Raw genomic sequence first — 20,651 nt, 5'->3', positions numbered from 1 at the left:
CCCGTGCGCATCTCAGAGAGGCAGAGAGCTCTCGTTCTTCAAACAAATTCTCCTGTGTCACAGTGCAGAAAATTAAGGTACCATGTCCCCAACGCTGCCTGCGGACCTGCAGAGCTCCTCGGGGGCTTCTGTGCTCTGCAGAGCCCTGCTGATCAAAGCCCCTTTGATGTTTACTTAATGTGGCTGTGGACTGTGCAGAGCCCCCTCTGTGGAGTTGTGTCGCTCTCTCGCTTGCAGGAGGGGAAGACAGCGGGACCAGAGCCTGGAGAGCAGAGCAGGACCTGCCTGGCAAGCTTGGCTTTCAGTGCCATGAGGCAAATTTGGGGCTGAATTGATCTGGATCGTGTCCAGAGGAAGAGGGATGTGTGATGTGATGTGATGTGTTGTGATGTGATGTGTTGTGATGTGATGTGATGTGATGTGATGAGGGAAGATCCCCAGACCCATGGGGTGGTGTTTTCAGGGGTCCCAGGACAAGGGAAGAGATAAGAATCTTGACTCCATGTTTCAGAAGGCTGATTTATTATTTTATGGTATATATTATATTAAAAGAAAATGATATATTCAAACTATACTAAAAGAATAGAAGAAAGGATTTCATCAGAAGGCTAGCAAAGAAAGGAAGTGGAATGATAACAAAAGCTCGTGACTCTCAGAGAGTCTGAGCCAGCTGACTGTGATTGGCCATTAATTAGAAACAACCAATATGGACCAATCAAAGATGCACCTGTTGCATTCCATAGCGGTAGATAATTATTGTTTTTCTTTTCCTCTGAGGCTTCTCAGCTTCTCAGGAGAAAAATCCTGGCAAAGGGAATTTTCAGAAAATATCATGGTGACAGACCCAGACACAGAGAATCCCTCCCTAGCAGGGCTTGCTGCCACGGCATCCCAGCAGAGTGGTTACATCCTCCTCTTGTGTATAGTATGAGGCAGAATTTGAGCCTAAACCTAGGAAAAACCAGACTTCTTTTGATGCCACACACAAACCCAGTTAAAGCACTTTCTCCAGCTTTATAGAGGGTTCCACCTTGCAGGAGGCCCCTGGTCCTAAGGCTCCCACCAGGGAGGAATCAGCATCTAACCAAACCAAATCACACATGCCAATCCACTGAGGCTGATGATCAGACAAAGGCAAGTCTCTTGAAATAATCAGAGTAAGATGAAATTTAATTGCTCCCCTAAATCCTCCTTGTCCTGGAGGGAATGCCCTGGAGAGAAACAGGCGTCTCAAGAATGTGACTCCACCTTGGACAGTGTCTTTGGGGGTGCTTGTAACTCCTTCATTGGACATAAAAGCTGGTGACTAACTCAGGTGAAGATGTCTAAAGATCAGGGCAGATGACTCAACCACCAGAACTCTCAGTGGTTTCTTGAATTAACAGGAAGGAGTAATGAGCAGCCATTGTCCAGGTCTGATGGTGGAAGCCAGTTCTCCTGCTCTCCAGGACAGAGATAACGTGCTCCACCACGGTCTGCACCAAGTGCACAACCACAAACACACCCAGAGAGGTGTCAGCCTGCAGGTGTTGGATGCCTCTGACTGCAGGGCCAGCCAGCTCAGGCTGCCTCCCTCAGCTCTGGCTGATAAGGAGGATCGATAAGACCTTGCTGCCCTTGGGGGAGGTTCCATCAGGATCCTGTGAGGACACACACTCCGTGTGCCTGCCTGAGCCCCCGGGGCCACCAGCACAGAGCCAGCACAGCAGGTGAGAGCCTTCATGTCTTTATTGATAGGAAAACAAAACCACATCGATTGCTATTGAGCCTCCAACGAGCACCAAGGTATCAAAGTAATTAAAACAACACAATTAGATTAGTGTCAGACAAGGCAGCAGAGCCCACAGTGCAGCTGAGCAAGCCAGCTCTGCTTGCTCAGACGTGCACACAGGGCCTGTGAGTGGATGCTGGATGGGTTTTCCTGGACACAGACCTGGGCTGAGGGGGCCTGCCACACACCATGAGCACAGACATCACCAAGATCATGGAATGGTTTGGGTGGGAAGGGGCCTTAAAGACCCTGCCATGGAAGGGACACCTTCCCCTGTCCCAGCTGCTCCCAGCCCCATCCAGCCTGGCCTTGGGCACTGCCAGGGATCCAGGGGCAGCCCCAGCTGCTCTGGGCACCCTGTGCCAGGGCCTGCCCACCCTCCCAGGGAACAATTCCCAATTCCCAATATCCCATCCATCCCTGCCCTCTGGCACTGGGAGCCATTCCCTGTGTCCTGTCCCTCCATGCCTTGTCCCCAGTCCCTCTCCAGCTCTCCTGGAGCCCCTTCAGGCCCTGGCAGGGGCTCTGAGCTCTCCTCAGAGCATTTTCCTCTCCAGCTCTCCCAGCCTGGCTCCAGAGCAGAGGGGCTCCAGCCCTGGAGCAGCTCCATGGCCTCTCTGGACTCACCCCAGCAGCTCCAGCTCCTGATGATGATGATGATAGTGGCCCCAGAGCACCCCAGGCCAGGGCAGTGCTGGGGGCAGCAGGAGCTGCAGTGTCCTGGGACAACCCCACCACTCAGGTGTCCAGCTCTCACCTTCCCCTTGCAGTGAGCAGAAAGCTCCCAAAAAGGGGGTTGTGAGCAGGGGCTCTGCCCCAGGCAGTGGCTGTGCTGCCCCACAGGTCCCAGCCCAGCTGAGCCCTCAGGGAGGGGAGGGAGGCTCAGGCTGAGCTGGATCCCAGTGAAATGTGGGTTCTTGCCTCTCTGGAGCCTGGCTCAGACGGCTGCTGTGGGTGCCTGGCTCCCGTCTTCCTCCCCAAGGGGTGCTATAATTAACACTTATAAACCACTTTGATATCCCATGATGAAAGGAGCCGTACAAAAGCACTGCATTATAATAATTCATACCATAAATTTGTGAGAACATGCAAAAATCTTTGTAGCTAAAGGCATCTTTAAATACTTGAGAGTTCCTTTAAAAGGTAAAATACTTCAAGATGATTCTGCTGCCTAAGGATGTCTCACCATTTTGGCTTTTAGTGGCTACCTAAAGCTAAAAGAGTTAAGCAGATATGCAACATTTTAAATGTCTTGGCTTTAGGGGGGCTGCTGAGACACACCAAAACCAGAATGTTTTAACCCTTGTGTGTCCTCATCTCCCCCAAATCAATCCCATCCATATCCTTGTGATGGTAATTGAATTTCTCAGCATGGCAAAAGTAGTTACAGCTGAAGTTGATCATCCCACGGACTGTGATGAAGTGGGAGCTAAGGTATTCTGGTTGCAAAACACCCAGCAGAACCATGGTTTTGACCCTCTCAGAAGCACCTGCATTAATTCACCCCCAAACTGGCAGAAGAGCCACTCACTGGGCAAAGCAGGAGCAACTTCAAACCACAAATTGCCAGTGACAATGAAGCAAAAGCCAATTAAAAGAAACAAGACCTTGAAGTCTTGGAGAAATGGATCCTCAACCTGGGAAATAGAGGGGAAAGATGCTTAGGAAGAAAGATCTCTCAGTGCTGGCCCAAAGTACACATTACTTCTGCTTTTTCCTTGGTTCTTTCATTGTATGGCATTTCTTTTCTCAATTTCTGGGCAATTCCTTCCCTCACCACTCAGGAAGGGAAGGAAATATCAGATCACCGGTGCACTAAAGGCTAAAGCTGCAAAGCTGTAATAAGGGTTTATTAACATAATCATAATATGTACTATTGTGTAGCTGTATCCCACCAGGAATGATAATAAACATTTAATAGCCCAATAATACCTGTTTAATAATTTTTCAGCTCACCCTGTCTAATTGCAAGTTTATTAAAGAACGATAAACTTTATAATCGTTGTAAAGGCATAATTGCAATTCCATTGCTTATTTAATATTGAGCTAATGATATTACAACTAAGTTATATTTTCCCATACATATTAAATATCAATTAGCTGGTTTAAACTATTGATTTGTATTTAATTAACTATGCTATTATATACCAATTAAACTCTTATAAGAGAAGCAGAAACAGCTGGTCTCTAAAATTAAATTTTTAAAACTTTGTATTAACATAAATATCACGTTTCCATTTTGTCATGTTTTCCTTCTACAGCGATGGCAATTTTCTACCTGTAAATATTTTTTCTGATTGCATGTTATATCCATGAGTTTAACTCTGCTTTTTGGGATGGGGAATGGGCAACCTCCATGGTAGATATCCTACTGTCAGTGACATCAAAATATGGAAACTGGGCAAGGCAGAGGGCTGGAAAAGCCTTATCTCACCTGGAGATCCCAGAAGTAAAGAATTCAGCTGGGAGCTCTTCAGAGAGCATGAAATTCTCCAAGGAAAGAAGATTGACACATTCCTAAGTTGGTCAGCAAGGAGAAGATCCTACCTGACCAAATCTAAGAGATTTTGGTGGAGAATCCTCATCCTCCCACTCAGGAGTTTCCTGTCGTGGTGGATACAGTTGCCTGCTGTACATGGGTGCCTTGGTAAAGAAGCAATATGGACAGAAAATCCTGATTTCCCAAGGATTTCCATGCTCTTGGCTTCACTGTGTCTGGAGATGCTGCATCCCAAAAGTTTGAAGAAATAGGTGATGGAGCATTGTAGCAGACCCCATGGAGCTGGCGAGAGCGCCACGGAGGATTGAGACTTAACAGTAGGAGCTGCTGAGTCATGATGAGACAGCAAAATAAGCTCCTGTCTCTGACCCTCCGCCCCATAGCCTTATCTCTATAACCTCATAGGTCATTCTCCCTGACCCTTACTATTGGACAAGTTTGGATCCCCCTATGCCCTATAAAAAGGGGCTGTTTTAGCCCATTCGACAGAAGAAGAGCTGTCGCTGGAACCCTTCACAGACTCCCCAATAAACCATCGCTGTGGAACACCAGGACCTCTCCTTCTCTGCTCTCGCGTCTGCTTCTGCCTCAGCCAAAGGTGCCCCAGTGAGCAAGCAAAGAGCTGAAATCTTAAGAGAGCTGATAATCACTAAAGAGCTGGCAATCACCAAGCTTGCTTAGCGTGGCCTGCGGCGGCTGCGAGCTGACTGGGTATTCGGGCACTCTGTCCCCAGAGGGATTGAGTACCCAGACCATCCTTATCACTCGTTGATAAGGCCAAGATCAGGGCTTTATCATAGAGCATTTTCTTTGTTTTTCATCATTTTGATTTGCAGGCTCTGAACCATCCCAAACATCCCTGTAACCTCTCCTTCAGAGGACCCTGCCCTGGGCAGCCATGGAGCACCTTTCCTCCAAGTTCTCCTGCCATCAGTGCTGGGTTCAAGCTTCCCCCTTCGATGTCATTTGCATCCATGAGCATTCCTGAGCCATCCAAACTCCTGCTGCCATTTGGCAGAGAGCAAACAGATCCTTTGGCACAGAATTCCTATATTACACTGTTAAGTCTGCAGAGCAATCCAAGATCTTCAGAGATGAAAAAAGCCATGCAAATTCATGTTGTTATTAAATCTGTGCCTGGTTAATTTATAAAAATGTATTAAAAAACCTAAGAGTCTTCCCAGATGAGAAAATGGGCACATTACTATTTGAAATATGAATGAAGCAGAGATCAGTGTTAAATGCTGGAGTGGTATTGTATTTTATTCTACAGTGCTCTGCAAAAAAGTTGCATTTATAAACCCATTTATTGTATTATGTACTCGCAAACCACCTTGTCATCCATTTATTGCACAAATAAAATCTTAAAAGCAGAGGATTAGTTGAGTGTGTCCCTGTGGGACCACAATCTGACTTTAAAGAATCCATCAATGAAAGAAAACAGATGGAGCAGAGATGTTTGCCAGCTCATTGCTCCGAGATGGAAAACACAACTGGCTATTCTCCCACAACCCACAGACCTGGAAAGAGAGAAGGACATCCACAGGGCTTGTGGGAAACTGCCCCCATTCAGGAGCCAGGTCTGGATGAAGAATTTATCATTCCAGTCTCCTCTCCTATTGCTGTAAAGGTGAAGACCTTGGAGAGGACAGCTCAACTTTGCACGGTGAGAGAAAATTCCCCAAAACTGAAGCCCTGTGTAGAACCTCTTGGTAGGTCTGTAAGAACCTCTAGGTAGGTCTGTGTAGAACCTCTGTTAAGACCTAAATTTGCCTTAAACACCACTGGAGGGGCACCTACCTGCATTTGGGGACAGCAACAGCACAAACCAGTGCCAGGGCTGTTGTCCCTACTGGGAATTTGAAGAGCGAAGGTCTGGAGGATCCTTAAAACTTCTCTCAAACATTTCTTTTGGGTTAAAAACCATAATGGAAAAAGACAGGAAAGCTTGGATGTGCTGATTTTTGCCATGCCTCTTTCAACCCAGTAGAAAACCTGGGTCTCCATAACCCAGGAGGGCATTTTTTGGGACAAACAACTTTGGACAGGTACACATGCCTTGAATATTGGAATTCAGCTTTCCAGGTGCCTTGAAAGGCAGCAGCACTGGAAACTTCAAGAGGAAGAGCAGAGAAACACCCAGGAGGCAGCTCTTCCCAGGAACAAGCTCTGCCCTGGTACCAGACAATTAAAAGTTGTTCTTAGCAGGAAACACAACTGGCAGGAGGGGAAAGAAAGAAGAGGGATTTGTGCTGCTGAGCAAAGAGAATGATATCCCTGTGTTCCCTGGCTAATGAAGGGAAAAGAGGCACCTCCAAGTTGTAACTCAGCACTGGAGTGTTTTGAAGAGGCTTTTTTCTCTAGTGGCAACACAGAACCTTTGGTCCCTAAAGTTCAGAACTGAATCTGTCTGTATTCCCCACTCTCCTCCCCAGCCCTTCATGGCTGATGCACTTTTTCTGAACCTCTCACAAACATGTCCAATTTGGGGAGCATCTGACAAGTGAAGAAAAATCTTCACAAACCTCAAATCCAGTTATTCTTTGGATTATTTTTTTTTCCTTTTCCTGAAGTTAAGAAATCTGATGGAGCTGCAGTAGGAAAAATAATTCACCCCAGAGTAAGGTGGCTGTTGGTACTTGAACCTTCCCACACAAACAGCTTTCACAGCTTTGTGTGCACAGGCATGTGTTTACCCTGGTCAAATTGTCCAAAATGCTTTGTTAAGGCCTTGGGGCAGCAACTCCCACAGTTTAACTACACCTCATGTGCAGGAAAAAAATATTTTTGCTGTATTTCCTACGATAAAAGTTATAACTTCTACACAGGGTTTTATTTGAAAGAAAACCAAGAAACAATCTGTTTTTTTCACTACTGAGTATCAAACCCAGTCCTGTTTGCTCTGCTGAGAGCTGGGTCAGGTACCCTACACAGTCAGAGAATCATGGCAAAAAAACCCCACAGCCAGGCATTGGAGAAGGCTGGTGGGGCTGCCCATGATCCCAAATTCAGGTACCCTACACAGTCAGAGAATCATGGCAAAAAAACCCCACAGCCAGGCATTGGAGAAGGCTGGTGGGGCTGCCCATGATCCCAAATTCAACTAGCACTCCCATGGGAGTTTGGGGTGCACCTGCTCCCTCCTTACCCCACTCCTGAAGGCTCCACTCTTGTGGGGTTGGTGTTTCCTTCCACAATCTCACAGGATGCAGGGGTAGCTCCAGCATTTTCCCCCAGTTCACCCAAGTTTTGGAGTATTTCTCAAGAGCTGCTCTGGCTCAGCCCCTCTGGTGCTCCTGGCCTGGCTGCAGCCCTGGAGCTCAGATCCTCCTTGAGAGGTTCCTGAGCTGTTAAACCAACTCCTCTGCTGCTGGTGCCTCTGACCTGCACTCCAAGGGGGATGAACCTGCTGCACTCCAGCCCTTGTACCTGCAGCTCCAGCCAGCCCTTCAAATGCTCTGTTCCAGTGCAGGGAGCTGCTCAGGAAGGGCTGGGACAAGCCTTCCAGGGAAATTAAAGCAACAGGCAAGCACCTGGCCAGGCATTCCCCAGTCTCTCCTAGTGTTTGCCCAGGTCAGCCCCTGAAACCAGCACACGTCACCATCCATGCTGTCCCACCAGGAGGAGATCTGAACTGACAGGATCTGCTGATTCTGGGGAGGTGGCAGGACAGCCAGGGACAGAGCAGGACATCCAGGGACAGAGCAGGACAGCCAGGGGCATGGCAGGACATCCAGGGACAGGGCAGGACAGCCAGGGACAGAGCAGGACAGCCAGGGACAGAGGGACAGGGCAGGACAGGGCAGGACAGCCAGGGACAGAGCAGGACAGCCAGGGACAGAGCAGGACAGCCAGGGGCATGGCAGGGCAGCCAGGGACAGGGCAGGACGGCCAGGGACAGAGCAGGACAGCCAGGGGCATGGCAGGACAGCCAGGGGCATGGCAGGGCAGCCAGGGACAGGGCAGGACAGACAGGGGCATTGCAGGACAATCAGGGACAGGGCAGGACAGCCAGGGACAGGACAGGACAGCCAGGGACAGGGCAGGTGTTGGGCACATCTGTCTTGGCCTCACTGCAGGGGCAGTGGCTGCTCCCACCAGCCCACACGGATCCATGTGCTCCATGCAGCTCCTCCATGGCCAGGGCAGGAGAGGGGAACAGGCAGTGTCCCTCACCCTGTCTGGCTGCTCCACCTCCTCCAGGGATTCCTCTGCTCCAGCCAAGGGCTGGAGTGGCCCTGGCCTGGCTGTCACTTCCCCCCATGCTCTATTGGCAGCTCAGCCCTGCGATTGCAGGGACTTGGGGACCTGCCTGGCAAAGGCTGCAGTGGCAGATAGGTTCCTCCACCCACCTTCTCCCACCCCACCAAACCCAGGGACTGCACATTCAACTCCAGACACCAGAAAAGTGACCCCACCCTCCGTGTATGAAACCCATCCCACCTTTCTGCAGCACTGAAAAAAATCTCCCCAGGCAAAGCAAATGCCCTAATGGGGCCATGGCCCAGGGACTGGTGAAGCTCCAGGCTGTGCAGCACAAGGGGTCTGTGTGAACTGGGGGGGCTGCAGGGGAAGGGGTGTTTGGATTGATCTGGTCTAAAGCTGTGTTGAGCCTTCCTGCTCCATCTCCAGTGATGTGATCAGGATGTGCTCCTGCAAACTGTGAGGGCTTTCAACAGCAGGGATTGTGAGACTGAGATGGTCTAAAACCAGCTTAGAACAAAACTGACAAGGAGAAAGACACAAAATCCACATATTTTGATTCCTTTAGAGTGCAGTGTTTTCTCTGAAGGCCTGATTTCACTGGGGCTTCCCCTTTCACTGAATGCCCCACCACTGCTCCTTGCTCCTGCTGAAGGACCCTTTGTGTGTCCCACCCCAAGCCAAGCAGCATCAGCCACAGCACTGGGGCCTGGTGGGAACATCTCATGGTGGATGATAATAAATAACATTGTTTGTCACTCAGAGAGCCACATTTACATGCAGGTCTAGAGCTCCACACAACAACAGGAGTGTCCCTGACTCACTCCCCATCCAGAGCACCTTGTGAAAAACAAACAAACAAACAAACAAACAAACAAAAAACAAACACCAATCAAACAAAAACCAACCAACCAAACAAACCAACCCCCTAAGGTGAATATCCAACACAATAAAACAAGCTCAACTGGGAGGAGAACATGGCAATGGAAACACTTTGCAATAAACCCTGGAAGTCCCCACGCTGCTCTGACAGATTGTGGATAAGCTGGAGAGAAAAATAATAAAAATAAACCCACAGAACCGTAAAGGTCACATCTACAGCCGTGCTCTGGATCAACAATGGCTTCTCACACCTCCCACCTTGGATGTGTTTCTGCCTAAGCCATCCTTGTACAAGTCTGGAAGATGGACAGCAGCACTGGGAAGCCCAAACCACTTCTGCCCTTGGAGACGTGCTGGGATCACAGCTTTCCTCTGCCTGACCTCAGCCACTGCCTTCAAGCCCATGTGCCCCAGATCCTGCTGCCCCTGATGCAGAGACTCCCATTGCCCAGCTGCTCCAAAGGCTGCATGTGCTGCCCACCCCAAGAAGAGCCCAGCTGGTCCAAGCTGGAGGAGCTGTGGCCATCCCTCCCCTCTGGAGGCAGGGAAAGCACTGCAGCACCATCCTGCTCTCTGTGAGCACACACACAGCCCAAGCAGGGATCCCTGCTGTCCTCCTATTACTGGGAAATCACACTCCAGCCTCACAAGCTCCATTACTCCTGTGTTTTGTATAATTAAATTCTATTTGCTGGTTACCTCACAGCACGGCTGCAATTCTTCCACATCTGAGGCGTTTTAAAAATATTTCTGATCTTCAGTTTCTATTTCATTTTTCCTCTCCTTGGCAAGTCTCAGCCATCTCTATTAGCTGCCTTCCTGCCTGTGAGGTGGGAAGGGGCAGGGGACCTGCTGTGACCAGTCCTTGCTGTGCTGTCTCCTCTCCAAGATGAAAGAGATCAGTGACGTGAATGTGTAACTTAGGGCAGGCCCACGGCACAGGTTAATCCCCATTTCCTCCTCAGATATCCAAACTTGAATCACTTCCCAGGAATTTGAATGGGAGCTGAGGTTCCTAAACAGCTTGGGGAACCTTGTGGTGGTGTCACCAAACCATCACAGATGAGTAAACTGGTCAAGGAAGAAACAATTCCAGGTGAATCCCACTTGGAGGTGCATTTGCTGCAGTCCCTGCTCCTCCCCCTCTGTTCCTTTCTGGAGGAGCTGTGGTGCTAAATGGAAGGGGCAGCGTGAGAACAGGCACCAACCCTCCAGCAAGGAACAAGGCACCAATTACAGGGAGAGGAGAAAGCCATAAGAATTAAGGGATTATCTCATCACCACACTCCCGTCCCTTTCGGCTTTGATTGAGGTATTGAGGTTCAAGGCGCTGGCAGGGAAGGCTTTGGCCACGCTCAGCAGGAGGAGAAAGGAAAGTGAGTGGGCAAATCTCAGGCTGTGGGAGGCTGATTGCTGCCCTGTCCAGACCCTGCTCCTTCCATGTCCAAGGAACAAATGCATCCCCCAGGCCACGAAGGCATCCACAGCAGTGCCCTCAGGCTGGGGTGCTTCAGCTCACCCTGCCCTGGCACTGCTCAGCCTGCCCAGCTCCAGAGAGGACATCAGAGACACTGAGCATCCACAACAGCTTCAGGCTGCAGCATTCAGCCTAAATCTTCTGTGATATTTGTGTATCATGATCATCCCTCTCCCCTTTTCGAGCATTTTCAGTTTCCTAATTGACCTGAAAACTCACAGTTTCTGCACTTGGTCCCACTAGCTGGATCTCCATGCAAACCCTTTGCTAGCCATGCTCAGCTGCCTCAGCTGAAATCATTGAAATCACACCACACTAAACCCTCCTTCCACCTCTGCACGTGCAATTAGCACAGGTAAGGGGCAGGAAGGTAAAGCAGGGAAGATGGGTATGAGGGAGGGACCAAAGCAGGCACAAAACAGGGATCTCCCCCCCAGCAGCAGGGATCTCCCACATCCAGCAATGGGATCTCCCATATCCAGCAATGGGATCTCCTACATCCAGCAAAGGGATCTCCCACCCAGCAGCAGGGATCTCCTACATCCAGCAATGGGATCTCCCATATCCAGCAATGGGATCTCCTACATCCAGCAAAGGGATCTCCCACCCAGCAGCAGGGATCTCCTACATCCAGCAATGGGATCTCCCATATCCAGCAGCGGGATCTCCTACATCCAGCAATGGGATCTCCCATATCCAGCAATGGGATCTCCTATATCCAGCAATGGGATCTCCCTCACCCAGCAATGGGATCTCACCCATCCAGCAGCGGGATCTCCTACATCCAGCAATGGGATCTCCCATATCCAGCAATGGGATCTCCTACATCCAGCAATGGGATCTCCTATATCCAGCAATGGGATCTCCCTCACCCACCAATGGCATCTCCCATATCCAGCAATGGGATCTCCTACATCCAACAATGGCATCTCCCATATCCAGCAATGGGATCTCCCACATCCAGCAATGGGATCTCCCTCACCCAGCAATGGGATCTCACCCATCCAGCAGCGGAATCTCCTACATCCAACAATGGGATCTCCCATATCCAGCAATGGAATCTCCTACATCCAACAATGGGATCTCCCTCACCCAGCAATGGCATCTCCCATATCCAGCAATGGGATCTCCCCCACCCAGCAGCAAGATCTCCCTCACTCACCAATGGGAGCTCCCATATCCAGCAATGGGATCTCTCCCATCCAACAATGGGATCTCCTACATTCAGGAGTGGGAATTTCCCTCACCCAGCAGCAGGGATCTCCCCTTCCCAGCAGTTCCCCTCCTTGTGACCAAAGGACCAAAAGGACCTTGTGCCCTGACCAAAATCAGCCCCCAGTCAGGGCTGACTCGTGGCCCTCTTGCCTTTATCACCTTCCCTGCTCCCTCCCTGCCAAGCCCTGTCACTGCACACAACTCCTGCTGCCAGGGGGGCATTTTCCCAGCATTGGCCATAACTTGGATCATCTGTGGAAACAACTCCCCTGCTTCCCCCAGTGCTGCTCCCCATGCACTCTCTCAATCCCATTAAAAGTAATGGCATGAGATTGTCCAGCCCATTACTTTCAATGGCTTAGTTTCAGGCAGACAGCCTAAAGCTCCCATATCCTCCAAACAGCCAGCAGAGGAGCTCCAAAACTCCCCATTTCATTAGCACATCGTGCATTCCAGCTTGCCAGGGTTTAATTGGAAAGAGAGCCAAGCCTGCGTTGTTTGCTAATTGCTGCAGGAGAGACACGAGCACTCCTTGCACCACTGATGATTATTTCCTTGCTCAGCAATTTTGGGTTCTCCAAGGTGTGAGGTTTTATGAAAATAGTCCAAGTTAAAAAAAAAAGAGAGAGAGACATAAGCAAACACAGCCACAGGAGAGGGACTTTATGGAATGGTTGTGTGCTCCAAGATTCTGCTGGGCTTGCTGGTGCTGGAGGGCAAATACAGTTACAGGAGGATCTGCCAGGATGAAACATTGGTCTTGCAAAAAGCCAAGTGAAAATGGTACATTTAAGATGCATCACAGGAGCTGCAGTTTGAGTCTTTCTGAACTGTAAGTCCAATAATCCATTGAGGCCAGAGACAGGCCAAAAATCAAACCACTTTACTTCCAAGACAGTTTGATATTACAAGATGCTCAGAAAGCTGCACAGCCAAACACCTTTCTTTGGGAGGCAGAGAAATCCCACTTCTGGTCGGATTTCTGACCTCACCTTCTGCTCCAGGTTTATAAAAGCCTGTCAGAACTTGATAATGTAAAGCCACGTGCCCTGTTACAGCCAGGGAAGGGACCTATCAGGGATGTACATAATGATGTATCTGGAAGATTGCAATAATGATACCTCAACAGCTGGCTAAAAAAAGTGGGAAGAGCTGAGTAGTTAAATCATAGAATATCCTGAGTTGGAAGGGACCCACACAAGGATTCAGTTGATCTGGCTCTGCACAGGACACCCCAAGAATCCCACCAGGTGCCTGAGAGTGTTGACAAATGGTTGATAAAAATCTCCTCTAACCATAAAACACCAGGAAGATGCTGGTGACGCTCACAGCCAAGTGCTGGAAGCTTCCAGCCCAGCCTGGACTTTGCCTCTGAGCTGAGCCAAGAGCAGATAAGGAAGTGCAGCTCTCCTGAACAAGCCCCTGTGAGGTCTCTGGTGGCCCCAGGGGCAGGGGCTGTGCCCTGCTGTGATGTTGGGTCTCTCTGCTGCTGCTCCAAAGCTGTTAGCAGGGTGATGCTCCAGCCCTGTCCAGTCCAGGACAGATGGTAATAAATTTTTCAGTGACTGGAGCAGAGTGCAGCAACTGTGTGATTAGCATCTTTTTCTCCACTGCACATTTCATCTGTAAACTAAGATTAAATACCTGGAGGAAAAAAGCTTCAGGAAAAGAGAACTTTAATATGTTTTCACTGCAGAGCTCCCACGAGTGAGTAAACAGCTCAGATCCAAGGCTGGGGCAGCTCGTGGGGCAGGGAGCTTTCTCCATGTGCAGAGTCAAGTGATCCACGTTTCATAGGTGTTCTGTTAGAACCATGAAAAGGATGGGTTTAGAGGGACCTTAAAGATCATCTCATTCCATCCTCAGAGACACCTTCCACTGTCCCAGGGTGCTCCAAGTCACTTCCAGCCTGGCCTTGGGCACTTCAGGGATCCAGGGGCAGCCACAGCTGCTCTGGGCACCCTGTGCCAGGGCCTGCCCACCCTCCCAGGGAAGGATTTCTTCCCAGTGATGCCTTGTGAAGGGTGCCCTAGAACAGAGACTGGATGGAGTTAAAGAATAAAGCAGGGATTTATTAAAAGGTCTCAATGGATGCACCTTGGGCAGCACAAGAGCCCAGCCAGGGCTGCACCCAAGATGAACCAAAATGGTCACAAAATGAACAACCAGTCATGAGGTCTCACACTTTTGTAAATTCTGCTCTGTAATTGTACAATTACACCTTTAGCCCATGCAGTCCCACCTTGCTTGTTTTTCTCTCTCCACCCCACGGTGTTTGTGCTCTTGGGGCTGAGATTTGGATCATTTGTCCTTGGTGCCCAGCTGGAACAGGAATTGTTTTGTCTCCCTGCTCTGTACACAGAGCTCACCATCCCCTGATGTGAAGCCCAGACCCACACACTAAAGCAGCACAGAATCTGAAAAATAGAAAATCTAAACCTGAGGCATCACTAATATCCCCCCTAACCCTGCCCCCATCAGTTTGAAGCCATTCTCCCTTGTCCTGCACTCCCTCTAACCCAGCTGCACCTCAGGATTCTCCTGGCTGGAGCAGGTGCCTCTGAAGCAGCTCTGTGAGGAGCAGCAGGGTCTGCAATCCTCTCAAAGTGAACAAGGGGAGCAGAACCGCTCCATTACCTGCCTGGCTTTGAACTCTCAACTCATTTAAACCCAACAAAACCTATTCCAAATGCCTGTCAAGCCTCACCGACCTCACTCGCCTGCAACCTCAGCCAGAGATAAAACAAGGGAATGAATTTCATGAATCGCATGGGAGATGAGGAATGGTGCTTGCTGTTGAGAAGGAAGGAATCATCACCTACAATTTCAGCAACCATCAAAATATTGCTCTTCATCACTGTAACACGAGTGCCAGGGCAGTGATGCTGATAGGGCACCTCAGGTGGTGAGCACATCATCATTTAAAAAAAAAACAAACACAAAACCTAACAAAAAGTCATACACACAGAGAAAAAACTACCACACTTTTTGTATTGGAGTGCATCCAACTGATAGCCATAGAAATGGTGTCAGGGCTTGTGAGCCATCCTTCCCAATCCCAAAAAAAAGGCTCTGCACCCCCCAGGTGTTGTACCAAGCTTTCATTTTGCTCACATATAGACATGACCAGGGCATCCTGCACATAACCCACTTCTTATGGGAGATATTGTCTGCTCTGAGAGGGAAGGACAATGAGATTTGAATGCTCTGGCTGCACCTGTAGGTAAATTTTTTCAAGCACCTTCTCACTTAAAGGAAAATTCCAACATGCTGAAGGCCAGGGAAATATCATAGCATAGTTCGGGTTGGAAGAAAACTTAAAGCCCATTCAGTGCCACCCCGTGCTATGGGCAGGAATATCTCCTGGATTCCTGCCCAGCCTGGCCTTGGGCACTGCCAGGGATCCAGGGGCACCCACAGCTGCTCTGGGCACCCTGTGCCAGGGTGTCAGCATTGTCACTCAAAACTTCCTCCTTGTATGCTGATGCTGCCCTTTGCTGTTCTATCTGCAAACAGCTGTGAGCCACCTTTCCCCACTCCTGCCCATCACCTCTCCCAGGGAGCCAGGGCAGCCAGGCACACAGAGCTGACCTGCCCTGAATCCCCAAGGAGCAGGAGGGTGATGGTGTTCACAGGGGTCTTAGGATGAGGGAAGAGATGAGGATCTGACTCCATGTTTCAGAAGGCTTGATTTATTATTTTATGATATATATTATATTAAAACTATACTAAAAGAATAGAAAAAAAGGATTTCATCATAAGGCTAGCTAAGAATAGAAAAGGAATGGAAAGAATAACAAAGGCTTGTGTCTCGGACAGAGAATCTAAGCCAGCTGACTGGGATTGGCCATTAATTAGAAACAACCACATGAGACCAATCCCAGATGCACCTGTTGCATTCCACAGCAGCAGATAACCATTGGTTACATCTTGTTCCTGAGGCCTCTCAGCTTCTCAGGAGGAACAATCCTAAGGAAAGGATTTTTCATGAAATGTGTCTGTGACACAGGAGGATCCTCATTCGGAGCGCTGATGGATGGGCAAGCACCACCCGCCTTTCAAAGGACATTACATGCCACTGCTGTAATCAATAATGTATTATTTCCTCTGTGTTTTATATCCTCGTGTTTATTATGTGTAAATAGGGATTTACAGTGATCTGAGCATGTTCATTTAATGCAGCTGACACCCTGCACGTGAGATCTGCCAGCCGCCCCTCGGGACCTGCGCGGAAATGAAGCGAGGCTTCTCTCACAAAGCCTTCTGTTCCAAAGAAATGGGGAAAGAAAGGAAGAAAAAAGGGAATAAAACAAGGCCAAGGTAGAGAGATCAGAGCCTGTGCACACGGGATGGAACGCAGAATGAGTGCCAGTTCTGGGATTCAGAGTCATGCTGGCATCACTGTGAAAAGGACGTCAAACACTGCTCTCATCTCGAGTCCAAGGTGCTGCTTCCAGGGGGAAAAGGAAGGCTGGGGTGGGGGGAGAAACTTCCCCTTGAAAGGCATTGGCATACCTATGCAAAGTTCCTTCTTATTTGATCTCGGGCACAAAGAGCAGAACAGAAGCATATCATCCTTTGCAGCTAAAATGAAAAAATAAAGAGGACTTTTATCCCAGATCCATTTATCTCAGGTAATAAATTCTGCTCCTGCCTGCAGCCAGTCAGTATTTTCCAGGTGGATAACTTTCTCACTGGAAAAATGAACAAAGCAATCAAAATAATTTGCTAATTCATTTCATACTCTCTCTTTTTTTTTTTTTTGGAAACCTAAACTGCAAGTTAAAACAAACCTGAATAGCCTGGTGTGTTGTGTCAGTGTTTTGTTCAACAAATATCAAAGCAACACTGAAATTCTTAATTGTCTCTTAAGAGATCTTAAGACACCTCCAGAAGTTTCACAGCACGTCCCAGCAGGAAGTGGCACCACAGCTGGGTTGAACAGCCATGTGTGGTTCCTGTAGGATGGCAGCAGCCTGGAAGTGCCACCAGTGCCACCCCTGCCATGGCAGGGCCACCTTCCACTGTCCCAGGCTGCTCCAAGCCCTGTCCAGCCTGGCCTTGGGCACTGCCAGGGATCCAGGGGCAGCCACAGCTGCTCTGGGCACCCTGTGCCAGGGTCTCAGCACTGTTACTGTCAAAACTTCCTCCTTGTAGGCTAGTATTGCCCTTTAGGAAGTGCCTTGTTGGCTGATATCTCCCTTTGGGGACTGCCTTGAGGGCTGATATCACCTTTTGGGAAGTGCCTTGAGGACTGATATCTCCCTTTGGGGAGTGTTTTGTGGGCTGATATCACCTTTGAGAAGTTCCTTGTTGGCTGCTATCACCTTTTGGGGAGTGTTTTGTGGGCTGATATCACCTTTTGAGAAGTGCCTTGTAGGCTGATATCATCCTTTGGGAAGTTCCTTGAGAGTTGATACCACCTTTTGGAGACTGCCTTGTGGGCTGATATCACCTTTTGGGGAGTGTTTTGTGGGCTGATACCACCTTTTGAGAAGTGCCTTGTTGGCTGCTATCACCTTTTGGAAGTGCCTTGTTGGCTGATATCACCTTTTGGAAGTGCCTTGTGGGCTGATATCACCCTTTGGGAAGTTCCTTGAGAGTTGATATCACCTTTTGGAGACTGCCTTGTGGGCTGATATCACATTTTGGGGAGTGTTTTGTGGGCTGATACCACCTTTTGAGAAGTGCCTTGTTGGCTGCTATCACCTTTTGGAAGTGCCTTGTGGGCTGATTTCACCTTTTGGAAGTGCCTCTGCCTGTCTCCACAGCAGCTGCAGCCCGTCCATCGTGGAACACCTTGGGATGTGAGGACATGATCCTGTTCCCACCTTCCCAGTGGAGCCACCAGATGAAATGAAGCAACCTGACCTGTCCCCAGCCCGTTCTCAATCCTGATCAGCAGAGCAGCTCAGCAGAACAGTCGAGCACACCGCTGGGAAATGCAGGCTCTGAGCAGCTTTCCTGTGCCAAGTTATCCCTGTGTGCCTTTCCCAACATCTGTGCCCTGCCTCGTGTCCTCTCAAGCTCATCTTGGTGCATCCAGCCAAGGAAAAACACGGCTCTGCACCAGAAACAAACCCCTTAGGATCAATCTTCCCTTCTGGCTGTGCCAAAGCCTCCTCGTGCAGCCCAGTCTGTTATTATTTACTCATCTGTGTTATTTACTCCCAGCTTAGCTACGAAACACAAGTAACAAATGACACGATTCTGAGGATTTCTTTTTAGGTGAACAGAGAGGGGGAATTGTGGGAATCCACAAAATTAGAGGGTTTTGGGAAAGCTGCAAAAGGCAGGCTTCAGAGACAGCAGAACTGTGATTGGAGCTAAGCAGCTGCCATGAGATTGGTCAGCAGAAAAATTATTTAAACTGTAGAAAAGTAAGGACAAATAGAACAATGGTCTGTGTATTAACGCTTGTCTAGAATAATTCTCTAAGCTACAGAAAAGTTTATCTAGCAAGATATTAGGAAGGTTGAAGCTTAATAATGGAGCTCTGTGCATTGTATTTTAAGGCTCACAAGCAGGGATTGTATTTGAAATAAGCAAGCATTGTTTTAACCAAAGGTAGTGTGCTTATAGTGATTAGTTAGAACTACTGTCAATGTACTTTTGCTTTGTGTGATTGGTCAAAAAACTTATAAAGTAAGTTGTAACATTAAATTCTTTGTCTGCTGCCTGGGATGTGAGCTGCTGGCATCTTCCCATTGTCATAATGATGTAATGAGACTGATGCTGGAAAATAAAACAGCTCAGGGCACGTTCCACAGCAATCCCATCCTGTTTGTGATTTGTACAGAGACCCCTGCCAGTGCCAGGAAAGAGCAGCCACAACCTTTGTTTTTGCTTCTGGGAGGATGTGGGACCATGTTTGTGTCACACAGGAGACTTTCTGCAGCACTACAGAGGGGAGGGAGGCTTTCCTCACTCCCTGAGCTCATCTGCCTCGCCAGGCTCCTTCCTGCACCATTAAACAGCTGCCACGTTCCACCTCAGAACTTCTTGCAACTCAGCAGAAAAAATGAAAAAAAAAAAAAGAAAAGAGGGAAAAAAAGGAGGCCTAGCAGAAAAAAAAAGAAAAAAAAAAAAAAAGATAAGTGCCATAAAACACTGGAGAAAACAGACAGGCCCCCATTGGTCAACAGCTGTGCACTGCTGTGGCATCGTCCTCGCTAGGAGACACTGCATCAGGGAAGCAATGATCATCATCATTAAATGCCTTGATGGAACTCAGGCATCTGGTTTGCAGCATTTAGCTGATGAAATAAATAAGGGTGCTTTTGGCAAACACACAGGGAACAAACATGAGAGGATCACAGATGCTGGAGGGATTCCAACTTCCCTAATAGTGTCCTTCCCTTTTGCCAGCTCAGGGACTTCCCAGAGGAGAGTCCTGCAGCACATGAGGGCACTCACACCAGGGCCTGAAGGCTCTTTGGGCAGGCAGATCCCATCACCAAGGGCACTCAGCCCTCCTGGTGTGGGAAAAGGGGCAATCTGCATTAAACAATCTGCATTAAAGCCTGACAGACACACTGAGACTCCATGGCACAAGTGGAATACCCACTGACCCCACAGCCCTGAACACTGAGGGATGGATCCCCAGGGCTCCTTGACAGGAGGACATGAGCAGAGTTCTGGTCACCCTCTGCCATCTGCCCAGATGAAATTCCCTTGTTTGGGACTCTCTTGCTGTTTGAGGAAACTTCTCCTCATCCCTGGAAGTGTCCAAGGCCAGGTTGGACAGGGCTTGGAGCGACCTGGTCTGGTGGAAGGGGTCCCTGCCCCTGGCAGGAGGTGGAATGGGATGGTCTCTAAGTTCCCTTCCAACCCAAACCATGCTGGGGTTCTCCAATGCTGTGGGCATCCCACAGGGAATTGCACTGTCAGCCCTGCCTGCAGCGAGGACAGAAGGAACATCTCCATCTCCACGTGGAGCAAGTCACTACTCACAGACCAGTTGCTCCTTCTTCCATTCCCATCCCAGGGATGCATCTCTGATCTGTGGGACTGGTCTGGGTAACCCAGCAGTGCTCAGCACCTGGGCTCTCCTACCATCACAAAGTTGCCCAGCCCCAGGCACTCTTGTTTCCTGTATTTCTGTCTCTGGATGGGTTTTTACTTCTGGCTGAATGCAATGCAGGACAATCTTGGTGACAGATTGGGCCCTGTGATGCAGTCCCTGCACGTTGAGATTAGAAATGATTATGACTTTCATGAAATAGCTGAACACAATTCTCATGGCCATCTATTTCCACCCCTCCTCTTTCAAAGACAGCAAGTGGTGCAGAGCAAGTCTAGAGGGATAATAAAGATGCCAGGATCCAGTTCTTGCCCTGCACATTGTGTTAGGGCAGCTGAGGTGCAGGAATGCAGCTGGATTTACAGCAGATCAAGACAGTGTCTTTCACCTCAACATTCTGTAATCATCCTCTCAGAGAATGGCAGAAACATCTCCCTCCCTTCCACAGCCAAAGGAAGGAGGCACAGAGGACAGCCCACACAGACCCCAAAATCCCCTTCTTGGGTAAAACAACACAGGAACAACTTTGGAAGGAGGAGACAGAGTTCCTTTGTAAAGGAGGGCTGGTAGGTTCCCTAAG

The 20,651-nt window shown here is 49.1% G+C and overlaps 1 protein-coding gene across 3 annotated transcripts in view; it reads right to left on the bottom strand.

The window, feature by feature from the left end:
- KIRREL3 (kirre like nephrin family adhesion molecule 3) overlaps nt 1-20,651 on the bottom strand; it is a 403,514-nt gene that overhangs the window by 143,358 nt on the left and 239,505 nt on the right. The window lies entirely within an intron of this gene.

Source organism: Agelaius phoeniceus, chromosome 23 (genome assembly GCF_051311805.1).
Source record: "Agelaius phoeniceus isolate bAgePho1 chromosome 23, bAgePho1.hap1, whole genome shotgun sequence".
NCBI classification, from domain to species: domain Eukaryota; kingdom Metazoa; phylum Chordata; class Aves; order Passeriformes; family Icteridae; genus Agelaius; species Agelaius phoeniceus.
Note: the sequence above shows the minus strand (reverse complement) of the source record. Positions and strands in the feature narration are given on the sequence as shown.